The 25,720-nt window shown below is 37.2% G+C and overlaps 1 protein-coding gene across 3 annotated transcripts in view; it reads right to left on the bottom strand.

The window, feature by feature from the left end:
* The window catches only part of LOC134534667 (uncharacterized), a 783,923-nt gene that overhangs the window by 74,967 nt on the left and 683,236 nt on the right, over window positions 1-25,720 (bottom strand). The window lies entirely within an intron of this gene.

Below are 25,720 nucleotides of genomic sequence, written 5' to 3' on the forward strand. Positions count from 1 at the left end.
TATTTTAATATTTTCTCGAGATTTCACTACAAAGGGAATGAAAAAGATGTCATTGCGGTTTTACGGTGAAATATCATACCGACAAAGAAGATCATGCGATATGTAAGAAAATTAACATAAATACAATACTTAGTTACGCTGGATTCTTTAAGCATTTTTCGTAAATTGACCCTAAAGTAGTTTTTGGAGTTAAGTAAAGTAAGAATTTATAATTACAAATAATATTTCATAGCTAATTAAGTTTTAGGTAAGACTTTGAGAAATAAATACATACATTATATGAATAATGGCATTTTTGAACGAAACATTTTCAATAATCGACCGCAAAAGGGTTGAAAAGGCGGTTGGATTTTTAAAAATAAAAAAAAAATAATTTTAAGCTTATGAAAGGGAAGAAAAGGTATTTGGTTTGATGTATAAGTATACAAAATCTACCAAGTCTGTAAAACCTTCAAACTCCAACTTAAATTTAAGATATAAATTTGTAAAATTTATAAATATATATGAGAAATATTAAATCCTATAAATTAATTCACAGTACATTTGATAAGAGTAAATTTAAATTTAATTTAAATGCCAGCTTATTTTTAATATTTTTAATTTCACACTTTTAGTAAAGATGAGATGAGTTTAGTATTATTTTCTAAACGCATATCACCATTTTTACTAAATTTATTGTTCTGAATCACACAAAGTCATCCCTGTGGAAAAGAAGCAATATAAAAATTTGCTTATTTTGTTTAATTAAAACAAACTAAAACTTCTAATTAACCAATGGGTGTGATATGATTAAAAAATCCAAATAAAATTTTAAAATAATGAAGTTATTTGTAATAAGGTGTAAATTTTAAATTATTCTGAGCACAGGTAAAACGGAAACAAAGTAAAGTGTAATGGTTAAACGATGGCATTATTTAGATTAAAATGAAATAGGCACGTGTTTTAAACCTGGCTACCGGATGAAACATAATTTATGTAAGTGTGATTTAATGAAGGTAATCGAATACACTGAAATAGGAGTTGTAAAATTAGGTACTTAAAATAAAAAAAGATAAACAGGATTACTAATCACCGCTTTAGAAATTATCAGTTATAAACCGTTATCTTAAGAATTTAATAATATATTTATCTACAATTTCTTTTGTGTTTATGTAAAGTCTTTTGTATTTAAATACATATTTTCTTAAAGTAGTGAAATATTACCAAAACCCTTTGATTGCGTAAGCCAAGCTGCGGGTTATTAGCAAATATTTAGTAAAAATCGCAGAATCGTTTCGTATATTGACTTAGCTTATATCAAGAATCGCATGCCTTAGCCAATGAAAGGTATCGTGTATAATTCATATACGACAAAACTGTTTTTGTTTTTACAAAATGAATAAAAGAAAATTTTACATTTATCTTTTAAACACGTAGGCTACATAAAGAGTCTTTAAGCAACATTTTCAAATAAGAATGGAATTTAATATGCACAGTTAGATTTACTGAACTTCAGCGCTAAGACTTCGTGTACTTAAATTTTATTAATGCCATGATTTAAGGCATAAATGAATATTAAAGGCCTGTTGGATCAGAGCCAGCAATTTTTAAATTATGATCATACATCCTGGATTGTGCGGATTCATTTATCATACGGGCGCGTGAAAAGCAACAGCTGGTTTATTTGCCTCCCGGCTTTGCGCCTGTTGTGTGCATGTTTACGCAGTATTACCCACGAGCTAACGACACACACACAAACACACCTATAATATTTTTTCCTAGCTCACGGCTGCGATATATTTGCCCATCAGTTAAGAAATGGGTCGAATGCTTATCTTTTCTGTGTGTTTGTATGTGTATGTGTGCTGTTTCGTGTGCGCGTGCGTCGCACGAGATTGTCAGGAGAGATATTGTTTTTATTTGTGGGTGTTGGTGCACGGTATCCCATGTGAATAGGGGGTGGGGGAGGCGGCTTAGAGGACAGTGACCTAAAAGAAGCATGATGCGAACGAGACTGTCCACATTATTGGAAAAATATATTGGGGGGAAGGAAAGAAAAAGAAATACAAATGATACATTACACGGTGTTTTCACATCGAACGCTGAAAGCAAGGTCGTTAGTGTGCATACTGACTGAATTTGTATTGTCGTTTGACAACAATTGACGCCCATAAACGTGTCGCATACGTTTTAAGATCAAATGATTCTGGGTTAGAATACAGAGCAGTGCTAAAATATGGCATAGAAGCAAGTGCTTTTATTAGACTTATTACATAAAAATACAAAAAAAACGTATTACTAAGGTACTTAAAGCAAAATCTCTATGAGTAGAATTACATTTTCCAACTATGTAGCATAATCCGGTACAATATTTTGGTTGAATTGACGCAAACTTAATACGTAAAGGCGATGTGCCGTGTATTAGGGATTTAGGCACGTTTTATTTAAAAATTTTGTAATCTTAAATATTTTTGGAAATATTATTTTTTTTTCTCTCATCTTATTTTCTTTACGGCCAGGCCCTCAGCCTCTGTTCTCAGAGGCGAGCTGATTTTCTTTCCCAGCCTCATGCTAGGCTAGCATTCTGGCTAATATTTCTCCCGCCTCCAGGCACGTCGGAGCCGGTAACGTTATTTCTTCGCGGGTCTTCTTTTGCCTATAGCAGCTTGTGAAGCAGTGCTGAGCCCTGCTAACTCTGTCACGAATCGGTATAAGGTTCACTAGCAGCAAGACACGACAGGAGGATCCCGTGGGCCTTGTGTCCCACAGACCATGCGTTTTTTGAAGCCATCCCCCTACTGCTCACCCACCACTTTCTTCTCAGAAGTGTGGCTAGGAGCGACGACCGCACGGGGACGTTAACCGGAGTCAAGGCCATCTCAGGCTTCACAGCCGCAGTTACGATTCTGGCCATTAGCGACAGCTAGCGACGGCTGTGGTAACAAACGCCACTCGTGGGCGTCGGCGGCGCCGACACTACCGCGCTCGCGCGGAGGTAACGACAACCTTTCCCCTCTTTATGTCTCAGGCCGCTAGGTGGCACCACTGGTTACTCCATTACCCCCTAGCTTGACACTCTCGTCGGTCACAAGTCGATTTATTAGTACTTCCTCTCGCCACCAAAAGATAGCGCCTCAGTCGCGCAGTCACTCCAGTAAGATATAATTTTTTTTATGCCGGACACCTTCGGGTGGACTCGGTCATTTTCGGCTCAGAGCCTACACCCCCCCCCCCCCCACCCATTCTCTAGAGACCCCGCGATTATGATATCCTGGTGATATCCCGCTCTGGACTGACTTCGGTGCGCGCCTCCTGACTGACTGGTACCGTTTGTAATTGCGATCTTCGGCGAATCATCGACATCGCACCGTATATTATGTAGTCTGCTCAGACTAGAGGGATGGAGTCCCTAGCTAAAATTATTAACCAGTCAGTAGTTTAGTTGAAAGTACCTAGAGAAATTTAGTATATTTTTATATTTTTTTAAAATTAATCATGATGACTTCCGTGGCTACCGCGAATCGTGGTTCGAGTTTTCGGAGACGAGACGCCCTCTCCTGAGCGCCAGGACCAACACCCTGTTTTGGTAAGTCTTGACGTCATCCCCCCCTTTAAATTTCCTTCTATTGGCCTTTTGCGCCATTTAAGCATACTGTCTGGAAACAGGTCTAATTCTTTGGAATTTGGACTTCTGTTTCAGACAGGGTTCCAAGTTTGGGGCAGCCAAAATCCTCTGCCAGAACCTCTGGACCAGGTTCTTGAGCAGACCCCACCACCTTTAGGCCAACAACCTCGCTCACCGTCTACCTACAGCCCCGGGTGATACCCGCATTATTCTGTTATTCTATTCACGAACTCAACAAAAAAAATAGTGTAACCCAGTTAAGACAGCGGACAGTAAAAGCAAGTCGAGGAGAAGAAATTTATATTATGTTTTGCAAGGACTATATGTACAACCCTTGAAGTACCAATATTGATTTCATTAATGTGCTTAAGTATTGTTATTTTTGTTAAACATTCAGGGCCGGCCCGATAGGAGATAAGTTCAAAGAATATAATATAATAATTGTAATTGTGAGGAATTTAAATAAGATCACTTATCAATGAGAAACAGATGTTATTAAGAAAAATTTAATCTATAAAAAAGAAAGAACAATGATTAATAAAATAAGGAAGTCTATAGACGTAACAGTTGTTTTTATTTATTTAATATATTGTCACGTGCACCTAGCCGGTGCCACCACCATTTCTGTCACGATCCACTTTCAGAGGGGGGAGAGAATCGTAGCTCTTTACATAGAAACAACTCGCTTGGCATCAACTAGTCTTAACTTCATAAAATACTTTACTGTACCTAGGATCATAGGTTCGTCATCCCGTACAGGATGTCTGGTGAGAGCTGAACTAAGGAGATTTTGCAAAATAACATAATACTTAATTAAAATTATTTTATTCTTAAAGTCAAATACTCAACATCATTTTAAAGAACATTTAAATAGCGGGATTACAATTTAAAACAATAATCTCTTTACTTCCTTAACGATTGAACGACCTTACAAGAGAGAGAATGAGAGAACTTCACTAAACACTTCCCTAGTCCTTCCGAATACCTCAAATCATAATTAATACTTAAAATTAAAACAAAGATAAGTCCATACTCACATTTTCCGAAAAGCCTTTCTTGATCGATTACTTTAAAAAAATAACGTAGGGGCCTCTCCTGCCCTTGAAATCCCGAACGAACATTACATTTTAAAAACTATGACGCGTGACCCCTGACGAGGGCCATAGCCTCCGCCCGAAAGCTTGACGACTACATTATGACCTAACTTAAATTAAACGACTCGTGGCCTCTGGCGTCGACCATAGCTTCCGCCCGAAAGCCTGAATTCCTACATCACGAACGAACTAACAACTCGTGACCACAGGTGAGACGCATAGCCTCCGCCTGAGTGAGCCTGAATTCCTACATCACGAACGAACTAACAACTCGTGACCACAGGTGAGACGCATAGCCTCCGCCTGAGTGAGCCTGTGCCTGAGTGAGCCCCGAGTCACCACTCACTTGCGCTTAAATTCGCGCGCCCTGCCGCGCCTACCATAACAAAAGCTCGTTATTGAAGTCAAATTTACTAAACAACTAACTAGAACACCTGGGAAGACTACCCCCCCTCTACCCCAATGTGCAGGCCACACCGCGCGGCTTGTTACGACAGCGCGCCCCAGTAACTGCGGCCCGTGGCTGCGCCAGCGCGCGGCCAAACAAACAAACAAAATTCTGCAAGCCCGCAGCGCGCCGCGCCGGCCCCATGCCCCAATTACATGGTCACGCCACTTGCGCTGACGAGTGAACAGAGCAGCCAGCCCAGAGTCCCGTCAGTAAAGTCCCTAAATTTGATTTCAACAACCCTGCAAAATTTCAACCCGCGACATAACCCTCCCCTCACAGAGCTCGAGCCCCATCGAGCTACCTCAAAATTACAAATTGTCTTTTTCCATTAAACCATAACTATAAATTCCTCATTTCACAAAAATAATAATTTTCTTAGTTCCTTGCTGTCTGAACATACATCTAGATTCTGCATAAGATTTATTTTAAAACAACAAGTATTCATAAAATTAAATGTAAAACTTTTATCTGGTTTGTTCTCACAGGAACCTTCAGAGGCTCGAGTTCTCAATTCTAAAAAAATTGTTCTGTTAGTGAAGCTCTCTTTACAAATTAAATTACTGTTCTTAGTTTCTCAGTATTCGTTAAACAATGTGCAAATTCTTGATAATTATTATTATTTTTTTTTTTCGGTTTCCGTTTATTACCATACTTCTTTCGTTCTTCAAAAAAAATTAAGTGTCCTTACAGTGTTTCAATTAATTAAACTCTTATCTCGTGAAGGTTGGTGCAACTCCTCGAAGTCAGTGTTGTCGAGAAGAGTAGCTCCCTGGGCTGGCCATCAGCAAACACCACTCAACTCCAACAGCTACTGGACTGGCTTCCAGGGCAGCTCACAACTTCTCCCCACATCTGCTTCGGAGTTGTGCCATCCTCATCACGAACAGATTACAATTCTGAAACATCATCAACAGGCATTACCATCACGCCTGACAAATACAAAACTAACTACTAAACTGCAATCGATGGGCAAGGATGCAAACACACAAAAAAATAAAATTAATTAATTCAACTGCTAACATAAAGTATCCCACCCTTAGCATAATCTAATCAGGCAAATAATTTGATAGGAAAAACTTAAGGAAGGGAAACATGACCTCCAATGATTTTCCCTAACTCTTGAGTCTTGATCTTCTCTATACAGCAAATAGTCCCCACGAAGTAACTGGGTTGAAGGTCAGTTCACATGACCCACCCATAACCTCTTCTACTCTTCTTTTCTTCTGGGGGCAACCACAATGCCCACCAATCTCTCTCCATGGTGCCGAACCAGCTATCCCATGAGAGTAAACAACGTAGTCAATAGAAGCGCAGAGGGGAAACACCAATCTCTGGCTTGTCGAGTCATAAAACTGCTTTATCTTCTTCTTCTTCTGAGTAAAACATCTGATTAATCTTGCTACTATTCTTCCCAACAATAAAAAAAAAGTTCATCAGGTATCTTCATAAAAAAACATTCTAACTAATACTAAGTCTTCTTTTTCTTCTTTTTTTTTTCTTCTGTTAGATGTAATAGAAGGCCATGTTAGGGAGGTTATAGGGAAAAAGAGTGGCCAATTCCCACCCCATCACCCACCTAGATCATGACTAATTAACTTTTAAACTTTCTATTTCAAACAAATAAAAAAAAACCATTTTTATTCAAATTTTTAAATTATAGCTACTTTTCCTTCATAACCTCAAAAGCAAATCAATAATTCTAAATGAAATTGTGATTTACTGCATCCTTGTTCCATCCGATCTGTTTGTTTATAACCTTTCTGGTAAAGTATAAAATTTTCAAACATTACTAATTCAAAAAAAAATTAAATTCTGGTGTCCTTTGAGTTACAATTAAATTTATTATTTCTTAGCTTGAAATAATTTAAGTTTTCAAAACTATTTCATTGTCTAATTCACAACACCTAAAAATCAACTCAAAACAACAAATCATCAAAATCAATAAGATCATCTGACCTACCTATCAGTACGGTGAACTTGAACTGTTCGTACACATTTATAATAAGCTATTGTATTGAAATTCCAACCTAAATAAGGTTTTAAAAAAAACTACTAATCCCTCTGTAAATTAAGAAAATTAACTTTAAAAATTAAACTTAAGGTATTAGTTCTTTTTGACAGCTACCACAACTCACTAGTTCCATTACATTACTATAACCTAAAAAGTTCTGTAAATAATGTTTATAACAAAAAAAAACTCCAGTTACTGTCTTCCATAAAAAAAAATAAAACTTTACATGACCTTATTAATCTCCACTTGTAAGTCCATGGCTGCCAGCTTTCTCTTCTCTTGAATCTTCTTGGCTCTTGTTTCAGTGATCTTGTATCTTGTCTCTCGAACTCTTGTCATCTTGTAAACTGGACTGCTGCTCAGCTCATCTTAAGGAATCTGTAACAGTTTCAAAAATACATGTTAATTTAAATTACATAATTCCTGTTCTTTGGTCCTAAAAAAAAATTGTATTATTAGTACACATTACCCTGAAACAACATTATTATTCATTGTTTATTACTTAAAAAAAATGCTTTACCATAAAATCCTTTTTTGTTCTTTTCATTAGGCCTATTTATTTTCCTTCTTCTTAATTAAATTCTGCTTCAAATGTTAATCCTAACTTAAGACCTACCATCTATTTATTATTCATTACCTACATTATTTATGTTACCCTAAAATTCCCATAAGTTTCTAATACTTCCTATCAAAGACATTCTCTCTAAAAAAAAATTTACTTGTGACTCTTAACTTAACAAACTTAAAAAAAACTTTTACACTAGACTTAACTTATTATTCATTCTTAGTTACTAAATTTCTATATGTAAACTTTAGTACTTACAAACAAAAACTGCCTATTTCTCTCTACCTCTTAATCTCTTTCAATTATTACAATAATAATGTTACCTTGCATCTTTAAACTTTCTTCTTTTCAATTAAATTAGACATCTCATAACAATAAAAATTCTGCCTATACTCTTCTTATGGGTGTACAAACCAACAACAAAATTTCAAATTCTCAAGTTTCCTTATATTTAAATTATGCAATGCACATAACCTCTGTGGTGCCTGTACCCTTTTAGGCCTACCACCTTCTCCTCTCACAGCATGACAACTCTTATTCCTCGGGGTCTGTATTCACTGTTACAAATCAAATATCTCAAAAAAATTAAAAACAAATTTATTATTTTAAGAAAACAAAAATTTACATTGAATTTACTATGGAGCCTGGAAATCTTAATGTCTCACAGCAGCTAACATGACTAAATCCCATGGAACCCCAGGTTTACCTAACCTGTGCCCAAAAATTTAAGCATACCAGGCTTTCCCTGCACTGGTTTTACAGCATCACACACTATTTAGGGCCCCTGATCTGCCATCAGTCCCAAGGAGTTTTCCCACAACCCCTCTCTACACAAGTGCCTACCGCATTCCTCTCAATTGGCTATCGGTTTTACGGCATTCTTTTGAGATCCGACCATCAAGTTAGGGCTAATCGAACACTAAACCTCCATACTTCCAAACTAATGTAAATCAATTAAATTTTCTCTGTAATTTCTTAAAATCCAAATAAAAATTATTCAAACATGCCCAAGAAACTTTCAAAAAAAAAATTCATAATCTTATCTTCAAACCCTTAAAATAAAAATAAATAGATTACTCTGTTTTCTCCTTAATAACTGTAAACTGTCAACAAATATTATGTCGTAAATTTAACTATGCTTACTGACTCTAAATCATAAAATCTCATTCGTCCTAATTAATAAACAACCAATTTCCTTGAAATCTCACTGTATCTCTCATACTCAAACTCCACTGGCTGAATATCTCAATAAATTCAAAAACAATTATCTAAACTCTTAAAGAAACTCCTCCCCAATTATTCAAATTACTTCACCTTATTTTATTTCATTACTTAAAACACCTTACTCAAAAAAAATTAATTAATTATCTAGCTATCTTCCATTATTATTTATTTACCGAACAAAACTTTCTCCTAAATTAATTTAGTAACATTCAATTTCACATTAGGCAAGTACACTAACTCTCTACAGCAATGTTTCTCATTTCCCTCCTTCCTAACTGAATCCAATCTTACTTAACCTCCAGGGAATTTACCTCACAAAATAACCAAAAATTTCACTGTAGTGCCTATCTGCTATAGGCCCACTACACAGGGGGCTCTAACCCCACCAACAAACTTCATTGAAATGGTACCCTATCCCATACAGGATAGCCACTTCGGTACTACCATGGGGAACTCCTGCCCCAAACTACTCACAACTCTCAGGATTCTCCTGACCCTTAATTCCGTAGTCAGCCCATCTCCTATGGTCTGCGCTACAATTCCCTTTCTTCCCAGGGACACAACGCCTCACCTTAGGGTCCCTCGCCCTAATGAAAACATTAATTTTGTCTCTCTGTTCTTTTGGAGTAAATTCCCTCTACACACAAAATCTAGCCTTCCCAGTTTTCTTAATGCTTATCGATTTTATAGTGTACCTCCTTAATAATGTTTACAAATCCCAAAAAAATATTTTTAAAACCGAGGTAGAATTTAACTAACAAAAACATAAACAACTTACAACGAAACACTTCTAGCCTATACATCATACACTTCTTGAATTAAATTACTTACATACTGAAAGTTCCTCTTCTTCTAAAACACACTTAAATTTAAATTTATTTAACCAATAGTCTATTTTCTTATCGCTAAGTTACCGTACAGCTGATCAAAACAAGGTCACGGCCTGTCCACGTCTCCGTATGAGCCCGTGACGTCACCGTATTCCATCAGGTGCGCCAACCCTCGCTTGCGGTTCCTCCGTTCTCCGCTAGGTCTCAGCACCTCCCCGTCACGTGTTCACTCTGCCACGTCCACTGACGTGTCGTTCTGAAACAACTCTCAACATTTTTCTAATTAAAACAAAACATCACTATAAATTCTATAACTCTCTTTTACATAAACTCTCGTTTTCTCTTTAATTCCTTTCTAACGTTTATCCTTCCCTCGACTGATTTAATTCGTACGTCTCGTCTCCTACGCGCACGAAAACAAAACAAACTTCACTTGAAAATAATTCCTATTTACGACAAAAATTTTATTTTAAATTTTAACTCTCTTAACCTACAATCTTAAAATTAATTTCAATTAAATTAAACCACTTGCATTATCTTTATTAAGTATTTAAATTATAACGTATTCTCCTCACGTAAAAATCCCCGATAAACTCAACGACTTAAAACAACTTATCACTATAAACTTTATCCTTACAAGTATACTCAAATAATCATCTGTTACGTCAAAAAAAAAATCTCAAAGACTTCCTCCACTATAGACTAAAATTCCGTAATCCTCTCCTCAAGTAAACTCTTAATAACCTGCTATCAGAAGCTGAAACTAACTTAATAATAAACATAAAAATCTACCTCTCTCTCTCTCCAGAAATAGAACCTATCCGGCGAACTCTACCATTTCTGTCACGTGCACCTAGCCGGTGCCACCACCATTTCTGTCACGATCCACTTTCAGAGGGGGGAGAGAATCGTAGCTCTTTACATAGAAACAACTCGCTTGGCATCAACTAGTCTTAACTTCATAAAATACTTTACTGTACCTAGGATCATAGGTTCGTCATCCCGTACAGGATGTCTGGTGAGAGCTGAACTAAGGAGATTTTGCAAAATAACATAATACTTAATTAAAATTATTTTATTCTTAAAGTCAAATACTCAACATCATTTTAAAGAACATTTAAATAGCGGGATTACAATTTAAAACAATAATCTCTTTACTTCCTTAACGATTGAACGACCTTACAAGAGAGAGAATGAGAGAACTTCACTAAACACTTCCCTAGTCCTTCCGAATACCTCAAATCATAATTAATACTTAAAATTAAAACAAAGATAAGTCCATACTCACATTTTCCGAAAAGCCTTTCTTGATCGATTACTTTAAAAAAATAACGTAGGGGCCTCTCCTGCCCTTGAAATCCCGAACGAACATTACATTTTAAAAACTATGACGCGTGACCCCTGACGAGGGCCATAGCCTCCGCCCGAAAGCTTGACGACTACATTATGACCTAACTTAAATTAAACGACTCGTGGCCTCTGGCGTCGACCATAGCTTCCGCCCGAAAGCCTGAATTCCTACATCACGAACGAACTAACAACTCGTGACCACAGGTGAGACGCATAGCCTCCGCCTGAGTGAGCCTGAATTCCTACATCACGAACGAACTAACAACTCGTGACCACAGGTGAGACGCATAGCCTCCGCCTGAGTGAGCCTGTGCCTGAGTGAGCCCCGAGTCACCACTCACTTGCGCTTAAATTCGCGCGCCCTGCCGCGCCTACCATAACAAAAGCTCGTTATTGAAGTCAAATTTACTAAACAACTAACTAGAACACCTGGGAAGACTACCCCCCCTCTACCCCAATGTGCAGGCCACACCGCGCGGCTTGTTACGACAGCGCGCCCCAGTAACTGCGGCCCGTGGCTGCGCCAGCGCGCGGCCAAACAAACAAACAAAATTCTGCAAGCCCGCAGCGCGCCGCGCCGGCCCCGTGCCCCAATTACATGGTCACGCCACTTGCGCTGACGAGTGAACAGAGCAGCCAGCCCAGAGTCCCGTCAGTAAAGTCCCTAAATTTGATTTCAACAACCCTGCAAAATTTCAACCCGCGACAATATAATAACGATCCTTTTTCTTCGTAGGGAGTCTCTAAATTTTCTTTGTTTACTCCTAGTGTCGCCTCTGTTGTTGACTTTTTTAGCTATCAATTGAGGGCCCCAGTATTCAGAGTTTCCAAATCTTTTTATCTAATTACTTAATTATCCTTTTAGGCACTTGGGGTTTTACAGCGAGGCAAAAAAATTAAATGGTTAGTGAGATAACATTTCAAAGTACTATATGGTAATGCGTTATGCTAGCCCTATGTAGTCTGCTATAGCCTCAGTCCTCACATGTATACACAAAAAAATAAATTAATTGACTCTCTGGCCTGTTTGTATAATTGTAACAAGAAGAAAATCAAATGTTAATTGCTTTTGGTTTTTGCAAAGTTAATTGCTTATATTTTTATTACCTTACTGTGTAAACCAACCTTATGCCACAATTTCATTGCGGAATAATACAAATAAAAATTTGGAAGTTAAAAATATAACGTTAAACTTAATATACTGGGACTATCGTATACTTAAAAATTATGACAAATGTTGTGACTTTAGTCTTATTTTTAGGAAATAAATTAGGCCACGATTTAAGAAATGAATTTAGAAAATGTTAATTGTATGCGAACATACATTTTCCAAAATGATTTAGCAATTTGACATCCTTCGTAAATCAAAATCACTTTTCATTTAAAATCTCGTATTTTCCGGAAGATCTGTATAAGGTTTGCCAATAAATGCACACAATTATAAAACAATAGAATGAATTGTGCTACTTTTCATAAATTAAGGACGATCAAAGATTTAGATGAACCGGTGTTTAATATTACTTAAAAAAGAGCAACAAATCCTTATCTAGGTTAGTATTTTCTGCATAACCTTTATCAATCTTAAAATTTTTTTAAATATAAATTTTAAAAACAAAATTTTACACCTTGGCCTTAATCGAGGGTGAACTTCATTTCGTCAATATTCTACATTTGCTGCGCCTAATGTACCAACTTGCTATAGCGAGCACGCTGGATCCCTCTTTTGACTGCTGGACTTTCCAGAGTTACTGTTAGGTTTTCTTGCATACGCAAAGAGGCGATTCCACCTTTATTCATCACTCATATCTAATCATTCAGCTCTTTGGTAACAACGTTTTACCTCTAGTCATAGCATCGCCTTAACTAAAGAGGACAATGCCGGGCGAAACCCTGCCACAGTCGCATCCTGAATTGCATGTATGGGACCAGAAATGGTGAAAGGGCTGAATCTGCAGGGAACAGCAGATGAGAAAGAAACCTCTCTGGAGGGTTTGACTGCCGAGCCCCGGTGCATCGGCCCCAAAGGGCCCCATAGTGAATGGATTTGGCCTATGGTAATAGAAGGACTGAGTATGGCGCTTCGGTGTTGCGTGCACCCGTGCTTAAAAAAGAGCTGTAAGCCGTTCGACTTGGAGTGACTTGATCCCCTTGTTAGTTGATCTCGGGGGGGGGGGGGGGGTTACCGAGGAAACCCTGAGGCCCTCCTGCATACTCACTGTGGTTACCATTTCTAGCCTGGGGCTTTCTGCGATTGTCTCCGGATGAATTCAGGCACTTCCGGGCCTTAATCGGCTGTAAATCCGCCGGGCCGAGGTACGGTGTGTCGCAGGGTAATCCGAGGAGACGAGGTCATCCAGTGGAGTAACTCTGAACAGTGACGGTTTGGTAAGCTACCGGCGAACGGCCGGCGAGTTGACGCCAAGTTGGTAATAGTACAGGAAGGATCCATCTTGTTTGAATGGTGTACCGCTGAGGTTTCCTCTAAGGCCCTGGATTCTTGTTAGGCATGACTCGTTCTTGGTATTGGTGGCTCTTATCGCTTGGAGCAGGCACCAAGTGTTCTCTAGCCCGATGCGGAGTCGACGTTGTGAGCCATGACACAGCTCCGGTGCTAGCCCGGACTGCTAGTAGAGGCTGGATAGGCCTCCACCGGACCACGGGTTCACTGGCTGATAGAGGGGTCCCAGTTAGATGTGGAAGAACGGGCTTGGGATGCAGCCACTAGTCTGGTTAGCTGAGTGTGGCAGAGGGTGATTGTGGTGTCTATACTGGGATGGGTAGCCTCAGCCTCTGGGCATAGCTCGATCTATAGCACCTCTCCTGTTAGGCGTATACGGCGTATCCGTATCCACGCCCGTGAGGGCCCCAGGCCTGCAGGGCCTAACGGCTGAGAGGGCTGGGTTAGCAAATAAAAGGGGGAGCAATCCCTTTGTCATTCGTGTATTCATCACTCATAACTAATCTTTCAGCTCTTTGGTAACAACGTTTTACAAGAAGATATTGAGAAACACTTAATGAAGTAAATACTGCAGGAATACGAACGAAAATTTTTGAATATTTAGATATTTTTCAGACAGTTTAAAGAATAATTCCGTATTTCCTAATTACTGTATATTCTTATGAATCATTTCTGGTGTAAAATTTTCCAGTTCTATGTTCTGTCATAAAAATGGTAGATGTAACACGTTTTTGAAGAACCCGTGACTTAGGAATATATCACTAAGTATATGACAATTATCTGTGTATAACTTTACGAGTGTTCTTTCTTAATTAAAAGTGAAAATTTTTAACTGTTATGAAGAGGTTTTTGATTTATTTTTGTGATACTCATTCCGGCCACATATAGTTAGAAAAAAATCAAACTAATCTCTTTACGGATCATAAAGAGAAATGAAAGAATACTACACGAATTAGAAGCAGTTTTACCAGGGACGATAAATAATAAAGTAAAATCGAAATGTCCTTATTCTTTAAAAATATCACACCACTATTTTCTGAAAAAAATATAACAAATTTTTCACCAAGAGTAGTATAGGAATGTATGTCCTATGCCTGGCTTATGGCTGTGGATTGTGATTGTCGGTCCGCCATCTTGGATTATGACGTCAAGGTGGCCATCTTGGATGACCGTGACTTTGATTTTGACCTTGAATTATGACCTTTAAAATTTGCCAAAATTTGCCCAAAAATCCTCTAAATAACCAAACATTTCCATTTTTTTTAAAAAATTCGCCAAAAAAATCTCAAAAAATTCCACAATTAAAAAATTAGGATTTCGAAAAACCTCAAAAGTCGATTTGCCTAAGAAAGAACTCAAAATCCTAAAAACTGCTTAGAAATCCATGTCTACAGCCTCCGATAATCCATTTATAGAAATAAGGATTCCATGGCAGCCATTTTGAATCATGACGTCACTTTTGCAACTTCCGTTAGGCCCACCATTTTGAAAATATTATTTATTATCCGATTTTTATTAAAAAAATTAAAATTTAAACAAAATTTTATTTAAAAAATTGAAATAAAAAAATTAAAAAAAACAAACTTTTACGTCATGGAGCTCAGAGTCCACAGTTCGAACACGGTGAGAGCAAAAAAAAATTAAAATGGGACCGATCGTTCCCTCACAGTGGCTTCTGGCAGACGGACCACCACCACTTGTTTCATAGTATATATATCGTCACCTAGTATGACGTCATGTCTGCCATCTTGAAAATCCGTAATTTATATGTTATAAAAACGGAATTTTTTTAAAAATCATAAAAAAAATTAATTTTTCGAATTGAATAATATAAATTTTATAAAATATTACTTATAAACCACTGTTGCACATATCGATACGGTCGCCATCTTGGATTATATAAATGTTGCATGTTTCGGTACGCCCGCCATCTTGGTTGAGTACGATGTCATCGTTACACTCGACTGTTGAAGTCTCCTCCAGTGTTGACATCGACGTTTACAACGGGATTTTCCCCCACAATCTTCGTCGTCGCTGACGTCATGGTTCGCGTAGTAGATGGTACAATATCCGCTTGTACTACAACTCTCTCTTGGCTCATCAATGAGAAGTTTACAAGCTAGCAGAATCTGTTTATGTATTTTTGTAATTTTTTTCATTTTAATTTTTTTAAATATTTATTTTTAATTATTAAATATTTTTTCTGTTATTTTATGATATCAAAGAAAAGTGTGATGCTTTTCTCCGTGTGCTCCCGATTATTCTTGTCAATACGTTTGCTCCTGATTATTCTTGTCAATATGATGATGGTTTTCTCCGTGTGCTCCTGATTATCCTGTGGTTTCTTCATGTGCTTCTGTCTATTCTTCTGTCTATTCGCTCTCTGCATGAAGGATTTATTACCTAAGGAGACATTGCATTTTATTTGGAGTAACATTGAATTCGTGAATTTGTGCTACTAAATCAGCACTTGCAATTTTTTTTACCAGGTGGAATTCAAAAAATAAACAACCACTACTCAGTCAAATAATATGCTTTGAGACAAACTGCATTGAAGTTGGTGACTAAGACAGGTAATTTTATTCAGATACTCAGTCAAATAATATACCATGAGACATCTGTGAAGCACTAACATGCAAGACGAACTTCCTTCTCCTTGGTGTCTAGCGAAACCATCCTTCTTTTGCGATCGTTAATGAGCATCCCGAATCCCACATAAAAGAACTAAATAATATTTACATGTAAGCAACATGTGGTGTCATCTGTTGACAATAATCGACACTACTTTAAACAGGTTATTTTGCATGAGATAAATCAACTCTCACCACTGAATGGTGCTATTGTAGTCAGTTAGAGTCCTGTAGCCACGCAGTCTCGTAACCTTGTGTTCTGGAAGCTTTGTAGTCATGATGTCTTGGAACCTCGTATACTTGTAGCTACGTAATGAAGTAGCCTTGAAATCACATAACCTTGTGTTCTGGAAGCTTTGTAGTCCTGTAGCCTCGTAATCATGTAATCTTGTAATCTGGAAGCTTCGTAGTCTCGTAGCCTCGCGATCATGTAACCATGTAGACTCGTAATCGCATAGTCTCGTAACCACATGGTTCGTAGTCACGTAGTCATGATGACTTGGAGCCTCGTAGATTTGTAGCTACGTAACCAAATAGCCTTGTAGTCTTATAACTTAATGCTGTTGGAGCAGTTGGAGCAAAAAAGAAGATTCCGGCGAAAAAAGATGTGGCAATTGGAGCCTTGTAGACGTGTAGTTTCGTAGTCAAGTACTCATGTATACATGCAGTTCTGAAGTATCGTTGCTTCGTAGCCTCTTGTAGTCAAATAGCACAAGGCATAAGACTATTTGGAGTCAAATACTTTTGACATCATTGATTGTTGGAGCCGAAGACAGTTGGAGCATTTGTATCTGATGGAACTTTGTAGCTTTGGAGCTGTTGGAGCATTTGAAGGTGTTAGAACTTTGAAGCTTTGGAGCATTTAGAGCTGTTGGAGCATTGGGAGCTGTTAGAGCATTTGGAGCTGTTGGAGCTTTGGAGCAATAGGAGCTGTTGGAGCTTTTAGCGCATTTGGAGCTATTGAAGCATTTGGAGCTGTTGGAGCATTTGGAGCTGTTGGAGCATTTGGAGCTGTTGGAGCTATAGGCGCATTTGGAGCTATTGAAGCATTTGGAACTGTTGGAGCATTTGGAGCTGTTGGATCATTTGGATCATTTGGAGCGGTTGGAGCATTTAGAGCTGTTGGAGCATTTGGAGCTGTTGGAGCATTTAGAGCTGTTGGAGCATTGATGCTTTTGGAGCATTTGGAGCTGTCGGAGCTTTTGAGCATTTGAAGTAGTTGGAGCTGTTGGAGTTAATGACTGATGGAGCCAATGACCATTGGAGCCAATGACTTATGGAATTAAAAACTGATGGATTCATAGACTGATTGAGACATTATATCCTAACTAAACAATGTCGATCGCATCCTAGCGAGTTGAATGTACTTGAGAATGTACCTCCTTTTCGTTAAATAAGCTTTCGTTTTGTGGTATGTGCATCCTTTTGATTGACGGTGCGTCCAAAATGTGCTGTCATTTTGATGATGGTGCATCAAAAATGTGCTTCCAAAATGTGCTGCCTTTTTGTTGCTGGTGCTTCCAAAATGTACTGCTTTTATCGTTGAATGGACTTCTATTTTAATTTTGTTTTGAATCTAGCATTATAGTAAATGGCTCTTGATTTGACTAGCGTATTATTCCATCCGGTGAATGTATATAAGCGAGTCCTAGATAGCAGGTCGCTCAGTTTGTTACTGACGTCGACGGTGTAAGGATCACCTAGTTAGTTACTTCTGGTGCATAAGTTGCGTATTTACCTTTTCTTGAGACCTCGATGGCATCTTTATCGTCTTTAACGTCGAACTCGATGGATATTGAACCATCTACTGCGGGAACCATGACGTTAGCGACGACTATTGTGGGGCACATATCGTTGGCAACGTCGATGACAACACTGGAGGAGACTTCAACTGTCGAGAAACCATCAGCAGAAGAAACTTTAATGCCGGTAGTGGTGGCTGTACAGGAAACCTCGACGAACGCTGTTTCGCCCTCGATGGAGACTTCAATGAAAGCCGAATCGACAACAACTAACGAACATCGATGTCGTTACTGCGACAATATAATCTCAAACAACAGCAATGTATGTCGACACGAGAAGAGAGAATGTGCTAAGAACCTTTATCGAAAAATGTTTGGTTGTGAGAAATGTCGCAAGCAATTTACAAGTAATGATAATTTGCAGCAACACTTGGAGACATGCAAAGGACTGTTGCGCTTCAGAAAGTAAAGGTTTCTATACAACAGCGAATGAATGATGTGAATAAGAGTATGCCTGGAAATGGTACAACTGCAGCAACGTCAGTATCTGGATCGACTCTGAAAGGCTCGTCTTCATTACCGCGGTATCCTTGCAGCTACTGCGATATGACGTTTGCATTTGCTCATGATGTACGGAGACATTAGAGGAGTAAATGTACGAAGAATCCTGCTGGCATGAAGTTTTGCTGTGATGAGTGCCTTAAATGGTTTACTCGAATTGACAGTTTGCGACATCATGCGAAAAAATGTAAAGGTGAAGTCTGTGCGCCTACAGCTGAACTACCTGCAGACATTTCGTCTACTCCTCACTTTAGATTGGGGACACGTAAGCGTACAACAAAAAAAACAGATTCGCAGCAACCGATTGCTATGATGTCTGAACATGGAACTAAACATAAGACTGTGCTCGGAGCATTACAAGTGAACGATAATGGCTTCTACTTGGCGCAGTCTGCATTTCGTGGAACACTGAAAGACAACTTTTATCTAAATACGTTTAGTGAGTCGAAAGACATTTGTAATTTTCTTGATAATATCAGACAGAAAATAATCACTCAGCTTACTGATGATGTAGCAACAAACGGACCTTTGAAATATAACTTCTGGTTGGACTGTATAAATGGAAGGCCATATCGGTTCGATGACAAAGTGAAGAAGTGTGCATTAAAGACATAGGCTGCAGTAATTTACAGTTCTAACGATGTGAAGCAAACTGTTAAACAGGGTATCCAGAAACTCTGTCAAGAATAGGAGGACTATGTTAGTAAAGGTTCTGGTTGGTCTCTCTCTAGTATAAACCGATTGGAGCTAAGAATTAGTCATTTCACACCGATGTAGAACTAAATGTTAATAAGTTTGCTGGCTTTCGCAAGTGACCCTGTAGTAGAATATAAATTATGTAATAAATAAGTTTGTAAAAGAATTTGCGGTGTTTAATTCCTCGAACCTGACTCTTTTCTGGTATTTAAATTAAATTTATTTTTAGCTTCGTGGAGAGATCGAACCAAGTATTAATTCAAAATGTAAAGTTTTGTGTGATTTTTTCAGTGAATTTCGGAATTTCCCCCGAATTTCTAGTTAAATAATTGCACGATTCCATAATGACGACCGTAACGAAACATAAAACATTAATTTGATCCAATATGGCGGTCGTAACGTAAAGTGTAACGATGACATCGTACTCAACCAAGATGGCGGGCGTAACGAAACATGCAACATTTATATAATCCAAGATGGCGACCATAACGATATGTGCAACAGTGGTTTATAAGTAATATTTTATTAAATTTAAATTTTTTAATTCGATTAATTAATTTTCTTAATGATTTTTAAAATTTTCCCTTTTTCTTTCATACAAATTACGGATTTTCAAGATGGCAGACATGACGTCATACTAGGTGACGATATATATGCTATGAAACAAGTGGTGGGGGTTAGTCTGCCAGAAGCCACAGTGAGGGAAGGATCGGTCCCATTTATATTTTTTTGCCCTCACCGAGTTCGAACCGAGGGCTCTGAGATCCATGACGTAAAAGTTTGTTTTTAAAATTTTTTTATTTAAATTTTAATTATTAAAATTTTTATAAATTTTTCTTCTTTTAATTAAAGTCGGATAATGAATAAAAAAATTCAATATGGCAGGCGTAGCGGAAGTTGCAACAGTGACGTCATGATTCAAAATGGCTGCCATGGAATCCTTATTCCTATAAATGGCTTATCGGAGGCTGTAAACGTGGATGCTTATGTCGTTCATAGGATTTTGAGTTCTTTTTAAGGTACCACGACTTTTGATGTATTTCGAAATCCTAATTTTTGAATTGTGGAATTTTTTTTAGATTTTTTGGCGGAATTTTTTTCCAAAGAAATGGAAATTTTGGCGAACTTTGAGGAATTTTGGGCAAATTTGGGAAAATTATGGTAAATTTTGGCAAATTTTGAAGGTCAAAGGTCAAGTTCAATATCAAGGTTACGGTCATCCAAGATGGCCGCCGTGACGTCACAATCCAAGATGGCGGACTGACAATCACAATCCACAGCCAGAAGCCAGGCGCAGGACATACATTCCTATAGGGCCTACTACTACCAAGACACAAACAATATTAAAAATTTTAAACCAATTTTCTCGTGCACTATAAAATTATCGTAGGTACTTCTTAAAAATTAGTATATCGAAGTCGAAGACCGACTATAAAAACTTTACATCTATTACCTTAAAATAATTTAAATACTAATATCCCCCTTACTTTGTTACGATTGGGGAAAACGGGCTTGTTTTGATAGCCCTATTAATTTTTTTTAGGATTTTATTCACTTCTAATATTTACATTAAAAATTAAATTACCACACTTAATATGTTTTCAGAAATCACTCGTACTTAAACACATATTTTCATTAATCACTAAATATGTGCCCAGTCCCCAGTTTGCCCTCCTCACTGGAGCTAGGCTCATCAGTGGTTCGCCCCTTACCGCGCACCTCTGCACACACATTCTCGTGCCACTCGGTCGCACTTGCACGGTCCCGTCTCTCAGCGTCGTACCGCTCGCACAGGTGGTCTCTCGTCCTCCTCACCGAATTTTTAATTCACTCCACTCGCCTGTTTTAACATTCGTAACTCCCGCGGAAGCCGTTGTCTACGCTTTTATACCCTTGGCAGTATTTCTGAAACTGACTAGAGTGGCTGTGACGTGTCGCGTCATCCCAGACCGAGCCGATGCTCGAAGCATCCAGAATAGCGTAGCGTCTTCCACGTCACTCCACGCAGTTGCCCGCGGAATTCCCAGGCCGCTAAGGTATAGGCAACAGCGCCGAGGAAGGGAGGTGGCGAGGCTAGCCGCTATAATCCCGAAGGTTTGCGCGCATGGAATCAGTGGCCGTACGGGCCCGCCAGGCACCCGGGTATACTTATAGCGCGCATCACGTCCTTGTCTCCCACGTTCGTAACACCATGTTAAAACTATTTACTGTAATAAGATCAATTCATCTAACCAAATAAAAGATTTAATTATTTGCCATGAGTTAGTAAAATGTAGATAAATATCAGCATTATATGGTAAATTTAATTACTGTCGATTGTTAATATATTTGTTGCTTTCGCTTAATAAATTAATAGCAATTTAATTGATATTAAAACCAGCTCTGTATTTTATTGGAGCGATTTATGACAAGTAAAACGATATCAAGACGGCTCTAATTTCCAACATATAACAATAACATTAATTTTTTTTTGTTTTCTGCGCATTTTATACATCTGATTGGCTTGAGATGTGTTGGCTTATGAGTGATTGTAAACTGTTTCGTAATTAATTACTTGCGGTGGTGCATTTCTAAGGGGTTTTCAGGACTTCTCTAGTCAACCAAATATAAAACCACAAAATTCCTCGGTTTAAAAGCATGTTGTGACGAACAATGACACTTTGTTTTAACAAATCAGAAGAAAATATCCCACTATCTGTTGATATTTTAACACGGGTCATTTCCAGTGTGAATATGTTTTTTTTTTAATGCAAGTATGTTGTTTTTAAGTACTAGTAGGTATGTGTTTCGGTTGCGAGTGTGATTTTATATATTGTGAGTAAATGTTTTTGAGTGCGATAATGGTTTATTTTTCGAGTGCGATAATGGTTTTGTTGAATGCAAGCATTAGCTTTTTATTTTAGCTCGATTAGAGTGATTTTCAGTGCGAATATAGTTTTGTTTTTAAGTATGGTTGTGGTGTTTTTGAGTTCGAGTTTTTTTTTTTCGTGTGCGAGTATGGCATTTTAGAATACGAGTATGGTATTTTCATTTGCGGGTCTGGGATTTCGAGGAGAGTATGATTTTTTCGAGTACGAGTTTGGTGTTTTCTAATGCGGGTATGGTGTTTCCTTTTTCGAGTATGCTATTTTCTAGTGCAAGTATGGTGTTTTCGAGTGTGAGTATTGTGTTTTCGAGTGCATGTATGATGTTTTCGTGTGCGAGTATGTCTTTTTTTCGTGTGTGTATGGTGTTTTCTGGTGCGATTATTGCGTTTTCTAGTGCGAATATAGTGTTTTAAAGGGCAAGTACGATGTTTTTTGTCTTAAATTATTTGGTGTTAGGGTGCAGTGTTTTGGGGCGCGAGTATGGCGTTTTTGAGTGCAAGTATGGTGTTTTTTTTGTACATGATTTTGCTCACTCTTAGCAGGAATTAACAAGCAAGTGGTTAAATAAAGAAAGGATGAAGACGTGGGGCATTTGTAATCCATGTCTGTACATTATACATGAGTTAAACGACGGATTTTTGACATTAACAGTTTAAAAATATTAACTTCTTATAAAACTTAATAAAAATAATAATTTAATTTTTTCATTTAAAATACCCTTTGCATACCTGAAAGCAAACCGTTGTTTGTCAGTTATAAATATAACATTTTGCAGAAAGCTGAAAAGAACAATTTACTTATAAAATCTGTTTATCGCCTTCGTTTCAGTTGTAAAAATATTTGTGTAAAGGAAAATTGAAACCATTTAAATCACAGAGAAAATTGTAATTATGACTTTTGTGCATATAAATAAACCATTTAACTTAAAATGTCAGATTATATTTTTTTTTTGTAATGTTAAAATATTCATAACACTATTTAGAATAAGCCTGTAAATATGCTAGAGAGTTTAACACAAAATGACTGTCATAAGGGGTAATAGAACAAGAAAAACGCCATCTTGATTTCTACAAATTTATGGCTTAAAAAATCATTAGAAATCAATTTTCTTAAGCTTTTTATTCATCATAGTATTTAACTAAATATAACGAGATGCTTGAAGTTTATAATGACTGGTTGCTACATATAGTTTTCCCTGTGAAGTCACTGGCGTTTATTAGTGAATTAATTTTTTTGGCATGACTACAACTCTAATAATACTGCCAACCCACATTACGTTAAAGCCTTTTGAAATCTCTAAATGTGTGGTTTTTTCTATACCTATTAAAGGCCAGTTTAAAATTTAAATTTATAATCTATTGCAATGGCAAGTTTTTTGAAATCTTTAAATGGGTGGTTTTTTCTATATAGAAGGCCAGTTTAAAATTTCAATTTATAATCTATTGCCATGGCTTAAAATCAGTTGAAACCAAAATTTAAGATTTTTGGTTCCAATCCCTCTTTCTCACCGGTATGTTTAGTTTCGTAGTATTAAAGATAATAACAACAATTGATCACACGAGCAAGAATTTTTATTCTCGAGTAGAAAATCTGAGACAGATCTCAATATATGTCGCTGTCATGTCAGCATCTGTACGCTGGACTTGTAAACGCCAAGAGAGAAGAATGAAGTGTGCCACATCCAGACGAAGAAAATGCACTAGGGAAGCCTCAAACACGAATCGAGCCTTTGAAACAAGCTAAGGGAACGCAAATATTTTTCCGGAGGCAGCTTACAGTTAACTTCACGCAGTTCATTTAAACTAGAGCAAAAAATTGATCGCACTTATTAACCAGTAAATTAAATAAAATCCAAATATTAATTTTACTAGAATATTTTTTTTTACAATTAATGTTTGTTGACTTAATCAAAATTGTATTTGCACACATTTGTGGGTTTCAGTCACGTAAAGCTATGATCAGACGTTTCGGTTGACTTTGCTGTTGCAATCTTCAGCGTGGCAGCTTCCAACCCTGAATAACATTATTGCACTCTCAACCTAAGTGCCATAGAATAATCCTTAAACATTGAAACATCTAGAACCAAAAAGCTAATAGTTTTTTTATATAATTTTAGTATTCCAAAAATTACCCTTATTAAATAAAACGTGTTTTTCCTGGATATTTCCCTGTTAGCAGTTTTGCATCAACGACCTTATTGTTTAACAAACTTTCAAGCTTGCACCACAGGGCCTTTCGTCAATCCAATAACATCATTCTTGCGACCAGGCAAATTCGAATAAATGTATGCCAAAACATAAGTGCCATCGCATACGCATATTGTGTGTTTTTATAAGTGGGGATTGCAAATTCACAAATGGAAATACCGACGCTAGCTTTTCCACATTTTAATTTATTACAAATAATAGTTTCCTGTTTCTAGTATAAGGTATGCATACACATAAGTACACATAAATAAATTTAAGTTGTTTGACACGAACGTAAAAATAAACATAAAATGGTCGATATCCATTTTTTCCTAATGTTTTCGTTTCTGTGAAGGTGAACACGTTGTCAGACGCAAAACGATTTTCCATAATGCCGGATACAAATAGCCCGTGGGCTCTTGGCCTGGAGACAGAAGCATGTGGACTAATAAAAAAAACATCTATTTGAAAAACATTTTCCATCGGACACAAATCCTTTGTAGCACCGGATGTAAATTATGATGCGATATTATACATTTCAAAAATATTGTTTTGACACACCTAATTGGATATGCACACAGAAAGAGTGAAAATGAGAAACATCCGCAGTGGCCATCACCGAGAGCTGTGCTGCGGCAGAGAAACGTTGCATATAGTTTATTTATCTATTGATATCCAATTTAATAATTTTAGAACCAGCTGCAGGGTAAGATATGTCCAAACGCTAGGTATTCAAATGTGACTTATAATTAAATAGTTTTATTAAAAAACCACTAGTAAATTATTTTAAAAAATTCTTTACTTTTAAACACATTTTGCAACCAAGAAATACTATAGTGTTGGCTCAATTAGATAGGCACAATAGACAAAAAAAAACAACTAAAGAGTGAGCTTAAAACGGCACTCTACTAAGTATATATTTAAGTATTCGGTTGCATTAACAACGAAAGATGAACTGCGATAGGAATCTCATTATGAAACAGCAGATTTCGTATGATATACGAGACAAGTACTTATATTAACCATGTGCCAAGAATATCTGAGGAAATAAATTTTTCACAAGTTTTACCTAATGTTTAACCGAAATTTAGGTACATTTACAATGGTTGATGGGCCGTAGTGGACTCTTCTAACGATATCGTACCGTAATTTTATAGACACTTAAAAAGTTCCGGTTGAGTAAATTGCTCTAAATTTAATAATTTTGCTAGACCATCAAGTTATACAGTGCAGCTGTTATATTGTTCTTGTACCTGTTTATGTGTTTGAATATATGTTTATTTGTATTTTTTATGACATATTCTATACCATTATGTATGGTATATTGAATGCAATAAAAACCAAATGAAATCAAATCAAATCACCTAAGACATTATGATATATATCAAGCAAACTTCCCTATATATAGATTACAAATATTTTTAATTTAAAGATTAAAACACAAACACTTT

Source organism: Bacillus rossius, chromosome 8 (assembly GCF_032445375.1).
Source record: "Bacillus rossius redtenbacheri isolate Brsri chromosome 8, Brsri_v3, whole genome shotgun sequence".
Lineage (NCBI taxonomy): Eukaryota > Metazoa > Arthropoda > Insecta > Phasmatodea > Bacillidae > Bacillus > Bacillus rossius.